This window comes from Scomber japonicus, chromosome 2 (assembly GCF_027409825.1).
Source record: "Scomber japonicus isolate fScoJap1 chromosome 2, fScoJap1.pri, whole genome shotgun sequence".
NCBI classification, from domain to species: Eukaryota; Metazoa; Chordata; class Actinopteri; order Scombriformes; family Scombridae; genus Scomber; species Scomber japonicus.
Genome location: NC_070579.1, coordinates 18,437,583 through 18,450,694, shown reverse-complemented (window position 1 = coordinate 18,450,694; position 13,112 = coordinate 18,437,583). Strand labels below are relative to the sequence as shown.

Here is a 13,112-nt window from a genome sequence, read left to right as displayed (position 1 = left end):
ACTAAGGATTACTCCTCTTCCCTCTAAATACTGGCTAGTAAAAGTTTTACTACTTGTCTAATTCTAGTATTTAATAACCCAGACTACACCCACAAACACTTCATCAATCATTAACAGAATTCCAAGGAGTCCAACAAAATGCTTTCATTTTGACCAATGCCATGTCAAATGAAAGTAAGCAGACTTCCTCAGAACAGTTTGGAAAATACCAAACATTCATGTGACTGTTCAGTTTGTTGGTGCTACCTTTACATTCAGAACTAGACACATTAAACTATATAAGACAAATCATTAACTACTTATTGGTATCTGGACTAGACTTGATCTTAGTGAACACAGCGATGGTCCTGAAAGTGGGTCAGGGGAATGATACATGGACTACACTGTGAGCTTTGTGAAACATTTCACCACTACTGGTTAGGTAGTAACAACTGAACAAGGCCAGAAGAAAATTTAATCTATCAAAATGATTGTGCAACTTTAAATGATTGCAGTGAAACATGACTGAAGGATACTTGATGTTTTCTCAGACAACCCAAGATCATTTTAAACACATCTAATCAGAGAGTGCTCCCCTCCCTCGTGTTCAGCTGTTATGTAACTAATTCATCATACAGTGTGATGATGGAGGAGCTTAATCAAGACAATGAACACACTGCTCTTCCACCCACAAACCTCCTTAGACCTCCTCTAGACCACACTCTTAATCAATAGTGAACCATTCATAGACAAATCACATGGAGAAATGGTGACCTCTAGACTAGATATTTCATATACTTATCGTGTCGTGACAAAATGGCTTTATCAGCTGTTGAGTAATACTGCCACTGGGTTTTTTCCTATGACAAACTGGTGGTTTACCAGAAATACCTACAAAAATATACTCCTTTGACCTTTGTATTTCCCTAAAATAGTTGTGCTGGCACTTTTCTTTTTTATGATATCATTACACGTCCATTATTTATTATATAATATTTTATTTATAACTACACCTAACACCCAGCTGTGTTGAACTGTAACTCGTGATCAACCTACAACAACATATTCACAAGATGCTGTCCCAAAGAGAGAGAAGTGGAAATTTCCACTAGCAGCCACGGCCGGCCATGAGATTTGCACATCTGAAACTTAATACGCCAAAGGGCAGCAGCAAACACCAGGGCCTCTGAGGCAGAGGGACGCTTCAAAATGTGCTGGCTGTGTAGGTGGAAGACCCACAATGATATGATGGATTACTAAACCTACGGACCAAATTTCATGAATTTTTAGCGGAGGAGGGCACGAGGCATCTCAAATATCTGAAAATACATCCATCTAAATATAACTGCTTCTTATAATTATCATTTATGAAAAAGTGGCTAGTTAATTCACCCTTTCAGTCAGAAAGGAGGAAATCAGATCTGCCAGAAAACATAAATAATGCAGACTTAGGATACAGATGTCTTTTTTTAAAACTCTTCTCAGTTTAAATATTGAAGATAATGATGATATTGATGATAATGCACCCCATTACTCAAATGTAATCACAAGTGTTTCCACTTCAAGTCCTGAAATATGCATTGCTTTCCAAAGTTGTGCTGTGGTAGGGTTAGTTCTGTAGAAAGTAGGTTGCTTTAACTTTAACTCCTGTTATGGAGGTGTGGGAGGTACTGGACTGGAGCAGAGCTGACAGGGTCAACTAAATGTCAGCTGCTGATGAATTTCCAATGACTGGATTTACATCTAATGTCACCCCAGTACCCTTTAATACAGATACATATTCTCAAGAATACATGAAACATGGCATCAAGAAACAGTTGGAGTGGTCCTGTTATTGATACCGGTACTTCTTCTCAGCATCTCATTTATCAATACTCCTCTCATTAGTTTAATGGATTTAAAATGTATGTCTAGGCACAACGGTGATCTTTTCTATATATTTTTCAGTGATCATTTCTGTTGACTGCTGATCATCTGGAGGAAGACAACGTGATCTAAACTGGTAACAAGCCGTGCAGAAATAAGAGTGGTCACTCAATATATGTCCACAGGAGGCTACTTTCTTCTAAAATGCATGGCATAAATGTGAAAGCAGAGAGGTTTTGACAGCAGGCAGACCATCAGAATACCACAGCCAGCTGCACAGCTTAAGTTATTAATGTGTTTCAATTTTCGGTTGCATTTCTGTGCACCGGTCAGTCGACATACACAAACAAATGCAACACAAAGGGCTCTATCATCATTAGTGACTACATGTGGGAAACAAGTTAATTAAACAGGAAAACTGAAAATAAATTAATCAAAGTATGTATCTGAATAGTGAGAGCAGTTCTGAATGCTGCAGGACATCTCGGTATTATACCAATTTAAGACCAGTTCTCAGTAATCATCCTTATACATGTTTATCATGTTATTGGAATATGAAATTAACGAAATATATTCATTTCTAGTGCAGCAAATGCTAAGTGTCATGTTGTTTGTTTATTGGTATGTAGATCATTTCCATTAACAGTAAACTAACACTAAAGATATTCTGTGCTTCTTGTGACTGTTTTTGATAAGTCTGTAATTCATTTAGTCCTAAATGTCCATCAGTCTTTATCTGAGCTTCAGGTCTAAAAGTGCTTACAAGGAATTCAATTTCACTATGATAAAAAAAATTTAACTTTGGGTGAAAGTATACATTCCTGAAATAGACATATTGGCATCTATGCCAAGTAATGAATCCACGTTGAAACTATGTCTGACCTAGAGATGTAACACCATCTTGAAATGCTAAACTGCCGACAGCTCACTAAAATATAAAAACTCGAAGGCTCAAAATGGCAACAGAATCAGAAAATTTCAACCATAAACTAGACTAGATGTAAATAGGACCACGTTTATTTTTAAAGGTTGCTCTGACTATTCCTGTATTTGCTCTTCTGCTCTCTCTCTCTCTCTCTCTCTCTCTCTCTCTCTCTCTCTCTCTCTCTCCCTATCTATCTCTCTCTCTCTCCCTCTTCACACCCCATCATTCCTCGGTGGACTCTGATAGTAACATAAGCTGACACAAACAAGAGGAACTGACATACACAGCTGTCTCACAGCACTCTTGTCTCCTTGTATCCAGTGCCACATTTTTCTGAAGTTTTTTTTTTCCTGAACTCTACACCACCTCGTTTACTGTCACCATCTGATTATTACATAGTATTTTTTTTTTTTTTTTTTTTTACCCAAGTCTGAGTCTGTCTTGTGGTCAAAAACACATACACAGTAGTTGAATTTAAAAATAACAACAACAACAACATACTTGTCACATGACTGAACAAGCTGGTATTCAAATTGTAACATACTTAATCCTTTGAAACGTCTGGCACAGCTACCTACTTTAGAGAAACAGGAACCTTGTTCTGCAAAGTGCAGGGTCACAGTCACTATAAATAAAACCTGTGGTCATGTGAGAGTGAGTAAGTCAAGCTCAAACATGAAAACAACCTGAACGCAGCACAAGTCGTATCTCCTCTCTTGGGGGGGGGGGGGTTATCTGCTACTGACCTGGAGGAAATAAACAAACAGTGTATCCCAGACAAAACACAACATACAAAAAGGTGTCGAGTAACTTTGACTCAATCCAAAATATCCCGTTGTCTGCTTTCGAATGGGCACCAGCTTTGTGTGTCTACTCAATAGACATATTTTCATCTACGGTTAAGCACAACTGTCATTAATCTGTTTGACAAATTAACGTTTGAGTTGGCCAAGAGCCTCGTGCTCAAAGCCAAGAGCAACAACTTTATGATTGGTGGATGAAACTAAAGAGCAACACGAGTATAACAATATCGAAAGTTGTCCACCGACTGCTGCAGAAGGCGGCTACTCATTGATAAACACTCAATTCACATGACTCACTGCTTGCATTTATATTAACATATATATTATATTATGCTAGATTAGATTAGAGTAGATTAGATTATAATATTTGTTTCCCTTTGTTCAGGTCAGTATCACACTGACAGACAAGACAATAGGTTTAATATTAACTGTCTCCCACACAGTGTCAAACCCATTTCTTGCTCTCTGTTGTTGCAATAACAGTAAGGATTTGATATATATGGTAGCATTTAGCAATTTACTAGCATTGAATGAAATTTCAAGTTAAAGTAACATTACAGTTCCTATCAGATGTATAAGCTAAGTATGAGCTATTTTTATTATTATTGTATCCAAACACATTGTTTATCCATTCGTAAGGATAATTTATGGATAATGAAAGGGAACAAAACACACCAATTGGGATCACTACCCTATTAAAACCACTTTTGTCACTGTTGCCAAACAGCGTTTAAGTTACTTTACAAAATGAAGCAACCCTCACCCCCGCCCCAAAAGATTGAACTATTAATCCTTTATGGAGGGTAAAATATCATGGAGAAAAAAAAAAGTGAGCCACATCATCGTATTCAACTTGAAGTTCAGCCAAGTACAAGCTCAGCAATGGTTAACCTCTGGAATTTAAAGGCTGCTATTTCTACTGTGACAACTTCATGTATTCAAACTTTATTCACTATTTATTTTAGACACATTTGGCCACAAGTAACTGGAGCTAAAACCAATATTGTAAAATCCCCTAAGGTTCATTTGCTTGTACTTTCATTATGTGTGAGAACTACTTAGGGAGACTGAAGAGACCCTGAAGGAGGACTGTCTGAATGTATTTGGAGCATGTTGGACGTAAAGTGAAGTAAGTTCCCTACATTTCAAGAATTTCCAGTAATGTTAATTTCCTCATGACTGGGATATTACATAACTGGTATTAGCACACTGATGCAAGGCAAAAACATGTGTTTACAAACACTTAAAAAACCTTGTACAGTCAGCTGATTTCTTAACTCATGTCATGTAAACAATAAACCTGGTTAGTGTAACAAGGATGCATGTGCCTATAACAAAAGACACCACATTGGTCATACAGGTAACAACCACAGTCCACACACAGGAAGAGCTCCACTTCATCTGTCTGTTGGATGTACTGTATACACAGATTTACAGTGCGTGCAAACATGTTCCCTGATTATCTTCATAATCTGTTAACTTAAGTGCACATAGACTCACTGATGTACAAGCAGATTGCATAAGAGAACGTTCACAAGCTGTTCACCATCAAGTTATTCGTAACGTAAGAACTTGTTTAAATCACAGGAGTGTGTTTTCATATTTGGTAATACTAGGGTTCAAGAAACGTAGTTGACCCCCCCCCCCCCCCCCCCCAATTGTGGAGTGTTCAGTGTATCTGAACCTTTACAGAGACCCTCTAAATACTAGTGCAACAATTTGCATGGATCTGTTAGAAAAACAGTGAAGTCAGATGAAAGACAGCACCTTAGTGTTAAAGACACCCAGTACTGCAGCTATTTGATCCCTTAGAAAAACTCTCTCTGTATAAGTATATATAGACAAAAGGAAGAATTCAACAAGCGGATATCAACAAGCGGATATCAATATTAATATTTAAGAGGGGTTTTTAAAAATCTTCTAAATCATATATATAAAAGGCCAATATTAATTGACCTTACACAACGCATAACAGAAAATGTTTTGATAAGTTTTCCATTAATTTGTTGGTTTTTTTTAAACAATTGTGACCACAAATAAAATTGTCAATACTCTCCGGTGGACAAACTGTAGAAACGTATCTGTGGCATTTCTCTACTTCATTTTAATGTAATTTATCTGATGACATCATTTATCAGATGATACCTATATATACAGTATATACCGCCTATACACTGGTGGCTCTGATTTAACAGTTAAACTCTGTTAGCTAGTAAAGACTTTAGTTATGTGAAAATTAGATGCTAGGAAGCTCCTGTATTTGCAACCAATCAATAAAAATCAACATTGTAAACAGGAAGTTATAACGGTATCATGAGCTATAATATAACTTACTTAAATAATAACAAGAGGCAAAATATATATTTAAATTAAAATCCAATTTGTTTATTTTATTTATAACTTTATATAGAGAGAAATGTGTGTTTGTATAATGATTTCAATCTTTTTGAATTTACATCATGATTAATATGGCTAACATTTATATACATTATGATATGTGGACCAAATGCCATGACCTCTTTTTACTAACCATACAGTAAATTTCTTATCTTATCAAACTAGATAATAACATATAGGTTACGTATGGTATAATGGATCCAGGCCCAGGTCTTTTCACGTGCCAGCTGATGCACATGTTGAGAAGAGCGGAGAATGAAACCTACCTGTGTTCAAGTAGACTAATGCTACAACTAAAACTAAAGATAAAATCACTTAGATATCAATATGTGCCATTTCATTAATGACTTCATTTCAGTTTGTATTATACTGCCTCAATGAAAAGTGAAAATGTTATCTGGTTTAACCTCTGGGGATATAAACTTATATTTATGCCTTCACTCGCTGATAAATAGATAGACAGCTACACAAATCAACACCTGAGAAAGCATATCTGATGCTTCTTTGGCAGCAACGTAATTCAAGCCGTAGGTGATTAAGTATCCTTCCTGTATTATTGTGAACTCATTGGTCCTACGTTATATTTATCGCTCCCCATGCCTCTTTAGTATCCGCTATTTAAAAGGACTCACAAAATACGACCTGATGAAATTCTGCACGATTTGCCGTCTGGTTTCACATATTTTTTACAAGCATGCAGACATATTTTTTACTGGCAGAAGCTATACTTTAAATAAACAACATTTTAAATGATCCATTTTATTTTCTACATTTTTTCCTACCTTATTCATACTATGATGACTCAAACTGCCTTGAAACAAGTCTCCAAAGATGAAAACTTGGAGGCTGCTGGGAAAAAAGTTTCATGTGGCAGATGCTACTATAGGACATTCACATTTGTGCACTGTTTAGTGCCATGCAATGTTTAACCACTCCAGCTTAAGATTAGGTGGGCACTAATGCTAACATTTGCAAGCATCACTGATGATTCCGTCCTGTCTAAAGGATGGCAGAAAGTCTACCTTAAGTCATCTTAAGTCTCTGTGTCCTTCTAAGTCAGTTGTATATAGTTATTCTTTTGAAAAGTGCTACATCAATGAAGTTTCCTTCCTTGTTTTGCTTGAGTTGGAAACCTGTGGCAATTCAGAGGCACTACCAGTTAATTTATCCTCTGTGTTGGACAGGAGATAAAGTCATGTGTACAGAGCTCTCAGAGGTCAGTGCACTTAAAGTTGATCATATTTGAACTTTTAGTTTTCTATTGACTGCATTGGATCAGGATTGTAGCCAGTCAAATAGCATGTGGGAGGGCGGTCTTCAATAAGGTGATTTAACATGTGCGCTCCATGCAGTACATACTAGAAACTTTATAGAGATTTTGGATTGAATTTCAGATCATTCTTTATCAGCTTAGAGTCAATAAATACATGAAGTAAACGAATGCATCCAGATAAGACCTGAACAGTATCACACTTGAACTGCTGCCAACAACACCAATTCAGTGTAGTGTGTTGTAGGTCAGGCATGTTAACAATACTGTCAGTGTTGACGGAGCCCCCCCCCCCCCCCCCCCCAGAGAAAAGCCCCTCTACCCTTACCACACATTTTCAACCACAAGGCTCTTCACTCTGTGGCTTTAAAAAATGTAGTGATTTTAGGTGTATATAGGCTATGTATATACTACTGTGGCTGTGCTGTGTGTGTATCTACCTACCTTTCTATTACATATGCGATTACAGTGATAGGACATCATTGAGCCAGATGACTTATGGCATTATGTTCAGCTAATTTAAACCACTTCACACACAATGTTATCTACATCATGACAAGCTGGCATCTTTATTTTGGCACCTGAGATTAACACACACACATTCTCACACACACAGACACACAGACACACACACTATGGTTATTGCTTATCACCGGACGGGAGCCAACTGGGCGTAGGCTCGCTCCACGTTAGCTAGCTCCGGTAAAGGCTAACGTTTACGGTCAGTACGAAATGACATCGCGTTATACTTGACCTTATCCTTGAAATTAGCAAAAAAAAATGATGTTATCAACGCTAAGACGATTCAGAAAACATTCACACTTTATCCTGACAAGTCTTCATGAAAATACAAGAGCGACGCACACGCCAAACTAGTAAACAAACCATACATTAGATGCGTTTTTACCTCTAAATATAGGTTAACAGCATCAGTGCTCGCTGGTAATGATAATGGGTTCAATAGGAAAAAAGGACAGGACCGTCCACTCACCAGCGATTCCCTTCAGCCCCTGTTATAGTAGCTGCTTTCTTCTGTGATGTATCTCTTCACACACTCGGGGGTGCAAGGGGGGAAAAAACCCCACACAAGTCGACCCAAACTGAAAGCGAAAACTGTGTGGGCAACAACAAAACCCGCCTGATATGAAGGTGACCAACCCCTCTGCTGCAGGGCGAGAAGAGGGAGAAAAGGGAGGGGGTGTCCCGTAATGGGCTTTCTCGTCGTGATTCCCCCCAAAAAGCAGCCAAAATGCAAATGGATGTCGTTTTTTTCTTGCTGGCTGATCCCACACGGTTCGCTCGTAAACGTGTATTAGCCCACGACCACCAGTAGCTGGATCCCACCTCCTCCTCCCAGTCAGCTCAGCAGTGCACAGACCAATGCGGCTAATGCTGCCCGAGGTTTTGAGGACAGCGTGTACGTATGAGGGGGAGTGATGCTAGTATGGGAGGAGGAGGAGGAGGGAAAGAGGGAGGGAGGGAGGGGATGCTGCACATGGTCACGTAGCTGTTCGCAAGTTATATACTTGAAAAATAATGGTGCAACTGTGTACCAACAATGGTCTCATAACAGTGATGTCATTGAGTCATTTCATATTAACCAATCCAAGAGAGCTTGCAAATATCTACATATGCAATAGCTATGAAATAAAAATGATGCGCTACACTACATGCATGTAGCAAATGACAGATTTTACAAGAGAGACAGCTATTAAGAGAAGGAAACCTTTAAATATACATATCAACAGGGTTGGGAAGGTTACTTTGGAAATGTAATAGGTTACAGATTACTAGTTACCCTATTTAAAATTTAATAAGTAATGTATCTATTTCAGTTACTTGATCAAAACACTGTTACTTACCACATTTGATTACTTTTTGATTACTTTTCTAGCCTAATTGTCTAACAAATGGTTTTTAGCTTTTGGTTGTGTAAGTGTACCTATTAAGCCCACCACATTTTAAGTTTAGGTGTTTCTCATGGATACTGAGATGATGTATAAGGGAGACAATTTCTTATAATTTCTTATCTCATTTGAAAATGTATTCATTAGTTCATGTAGATTATGGAATATAAAATAGATATTTGACGAAAAAAGTCAAAAGTCTGGCATGGGCTTAATTGGTACCATTAATTGACACCATTTAAGCCTACCTGTACTCCAAATGAGGTCAATGTAATGTTTTTTGGGTTTTTTTTACAACATATAAATAAATATATTGTTTACAAAGAATTAAAGACAGCAATATACAGTATGTATTCAGTAACATGTTAGATATTAAGAAGTGAGGAAAAAACCCTCCTCCTTAGCAAAATCTTAAAGGTGTGACTTCAGATGTAACCCTCCTTTGTAATCATCACAAGTAACTAATTTAATTACACATTTTTCCTCAGTAACAGATTATAGGTACATTTTGTAATTAAATGTAACTAGTTACTCCCCAACACTGGTAGTGTACTTTAGTAACAGAAGATGCCTATATTATATGCATGTAGCAACTGACACATTTTACACAAGAGAGCTATTAAAAGTAGGAAATACCACAAAATATAAATATTAAAATTATTTTGTAGGTTATATAGTAAATTGTGCAGTGAAAATGTGGTAGGTCACTATGGAAACAATGTGTTCATTTAGTTAATTTAGTTGGTTTCAATTATTTAGTTGCATGTGAATTTTGCTGCTTTTTATAGGCTATAACTAGGTGTAAATATCTAAACGGTAAGTTACATACAGTACAGTAAAAATAGTATGAGAATAGATATACAAGTGTGGAATAATGTAAACACTTGCTCTTTCTCAATGTCAGCCTTTATGTTGATAAGCCCGACAGATCTATCAGTCAGCCAATATTATCAGCCAATATTGTCCAATATTGATATCTGCAAAGGTGTGTCCGACAGCACATATTTTTTTAAAGTTGTATAGGCAGGAGTTTCTTTGTAGTTATTTGTGGTTCCCAGTGAAGTGTACTGTTTCAATGCACTGATGTAATTTTATACAATAAAGTTTATTGTCCTGTAAAATTTCATGCCTCCATTACATAACTTTGTTGCCAAGGTTTTATAACCACATTAGAAGGTCCACTGTAAAAAATGTGTGTTTTGGTAAATGTTCTGTACAAGATTATCAGCCGGTATTTTATAAATATTTTTACTCCCAAATATTGACATCAGCCCTAAAATCCAGTATCAGTTGGAATCTCTATAGTGAAATAATATACACTTACATACATAGTAAATGATCAGTAAAGGGCCATATGCAATAAATTAAAGGTTAAACAGTCTACACGCTGTTACTTAAACAGCTACTATTTTGCATAGTTTTTATGTCTTTTGTTTTATTTCAAAATGCATCAACCCTTAATGTATGTTGGTTTATCGTAAGAGCCATGGGGGAAGAAGTACTGAGGTCTTTGAGCAGAAGTAGTAGTACCACTGTGTAAAAATACTATATTACATATAAAATCCTTGCATTCAAAGTTCTTTTCATAATCATTCCACTGACCATTAAAAGATCTCTTCATTATGCACTTACAATGTAAGTGATCCAGCCAAAATCAACCGTGCTCCTTCTATGCAAACATGTGTTAATAGTTTATCTAAAGCTAATATAAAGGTTACAGTCTTATTAGTGCCAAAGTCCCTTTTTTGTTAAACTTCTTCCACTGCAGCTCAAAAAGGAAACACCATAAAAGGTAACACAAAGAGGGAATTTGATACTAACTATATAACTAACTCAGACTGCTGGAGCATCATATAAGCTTTAGATCAACTTTTGCTGTGGACATGCTGTGGAATTTTGGCCCCCATCACTTACATTGAAAAGGGATCTTTAAAAGCCAGTATGAACAGGAAGAATGATTACAGTGAGGGTTAATATCAAATCAAATACCACAAGACTTGAAGGTTCCTCCCTTGGTCATAGGGAGCCACCCTCAGTTTTAAACTGAACCTTTATTTATAAGGGTAGCTGTTGAAAAAGCAGCAAGGAATGTTTATTCATATCTGCATGCTGTAGTGAACTCTATGCTGTTAGTCTTTCTCAATGACAATGACGGTAATGATGGTGGTGATTGTGGCCTGTTTCCGTAAGGGGTGGACACAGCTGAGAAAGAGAGTCATTCATAGCGGTAATATCTCAAAATTGCCTCATTAAATATTTTTATACTTCAGGGCTATTTTAAGGCTGTTTATCAGATACAATTTTTTTCAATTACAGCACAAAAAGGCAGAATCTCTGTAACATATATATATAACATCATATGAATATCATATGTGAAATTTACTTTTTAGGGATAGCATTAAATAAGTATATACCATAAAGATAAAAAAATATATATACACACAAATTGACTCCATCATGCTACCATTTTGGGATTAAAGACAGACTGACAGTTGGAAGTTTGTCATTCACACACACCTCACTAGACAATTTTACTAAATCCTTGAACACACAAAATTGTGGGGAAAAAAGGATTTCTTCCCAGTTACATCAGACTCAAAAGCAAGGTATTCTAAAAGAGGAAATGCAAATTATTATATTATTTTAACCTTAACACTTGACAAAAAGAAAGTATTTCAGACACACCTTCTAACGCATTCATTTATGATCTAAATTGTGTAAATGGCTGACGCATGAAGCAGTACCTTTGATTAGAAGAAGAAGTTGAATGTGTACGTAATAATGAGTCATGAGGGGCCGATGCAATATGTTATGGACATTTATGACATTGAGCTCAATTACACTTGAGAGCCACAGTCAGCTCTCAACTTACTGTCTTCTTTGATGTGGACTGTTTTGAAAAGAGGGATATTATATGTCAGAACCTTCCCCTCTCCATTTGTGGTGTAGCTGTTAGGTGTTGAAATTATAGTACCAAGTTACAGCCTGTAGATTTGAGTCATTCATTTAGTCCAAACTAACCTTAGCACATAGACATAAAATGAAGTTACTGTATGTGGTATGTGAAAGATGCCTGGTCCATGCACACTTACATAAGGGCAGGCTGAATTTCAATTTTCACAGGGTTAGGGTCACAAGTAAGGAGATTTTCACCAATACACAGAGAGCTGAGAGTTGAAAAGGGAGGGGCACTCTGGGTCATCACTCTACAAACAATGGATGTAGATTTCAAGTGAAATTCAAATCTGGTGGCTCAACAGAAAACCCACTAATTTTATTCATAACTCTCTAAGTCTCTCACAATAACTGACCTGTAATTGCGCTGAATTTTATTCCAAGTGTTACATATTAAATAATACATTTGAAACCCTCGGAGGAGCATTTCTTATCTGGACATAGCCTTGTTGGGTACATTCTCTTGTCTGTTCTCAGACATCTCATTAAATCGTGCATTTTTATAGACTGATGACTAGACTTAGTTACCATGATCGCTGAACAAATGTGGGCGATGAAACAAGGGCCTGGAAGACATCTAGAATTTCTACACTTCATTTCTGATAAATTACACTTGTTTTACAACCTCATCTCTCACATGGTGCATCCACATGTTAGCACTGGCATTTAAATATGACTTTTCCCATTGTAACACCAACTTAATCAGCCTTTACATTGTACTGTTTAATAAGACTGCTTTTGGTTTATAATATCAATTTGACATTTACTCATGGTAACTGACAGTTAAAGGTGTGGGACGCTTGTGTGACACATTTGCTGAAACTCACTGCCAACTCCCAACACACACACAGACACACACATTTCAGCACTTCCTCCTAAGAAATATGAATACCGTATCCAGGAAGCCACACTTTGGCCACCCAGCCTGGCACTTCATTTTGCTTTGAAACCAGTGGAAGAGTGCGACCATTCCCCAGTCCCCATCACTATGAGCGCATGTCAATGAGGTG

The 13,112-nt window shown here is 37.0% G+C and overlaps 1 protein-coding gene across 1 annotated transcript in view; it reads right to left on the bottom strand.

Annotated features, from left to right (window-relative positions):
* The window catches only part of rnf24 (ring finger protein 24), a 35,073-nt gene extending 26,472 nt beyond the window's left edge, over positions 1-8,601 (bottom strand). Inside the window, exon 1 of the mRNA XM_053334120.1 lies at positions 8,232-8,601. The gene's annotated coding sequence lies outside the window, so the exon portion shown is untranslated. The remainder of the gene's footprint in view (positions 1-8,231) is intronic.
* Between the last annotated feature and the right edge of the window lie 4,511 nt (positions 8,602-13,112).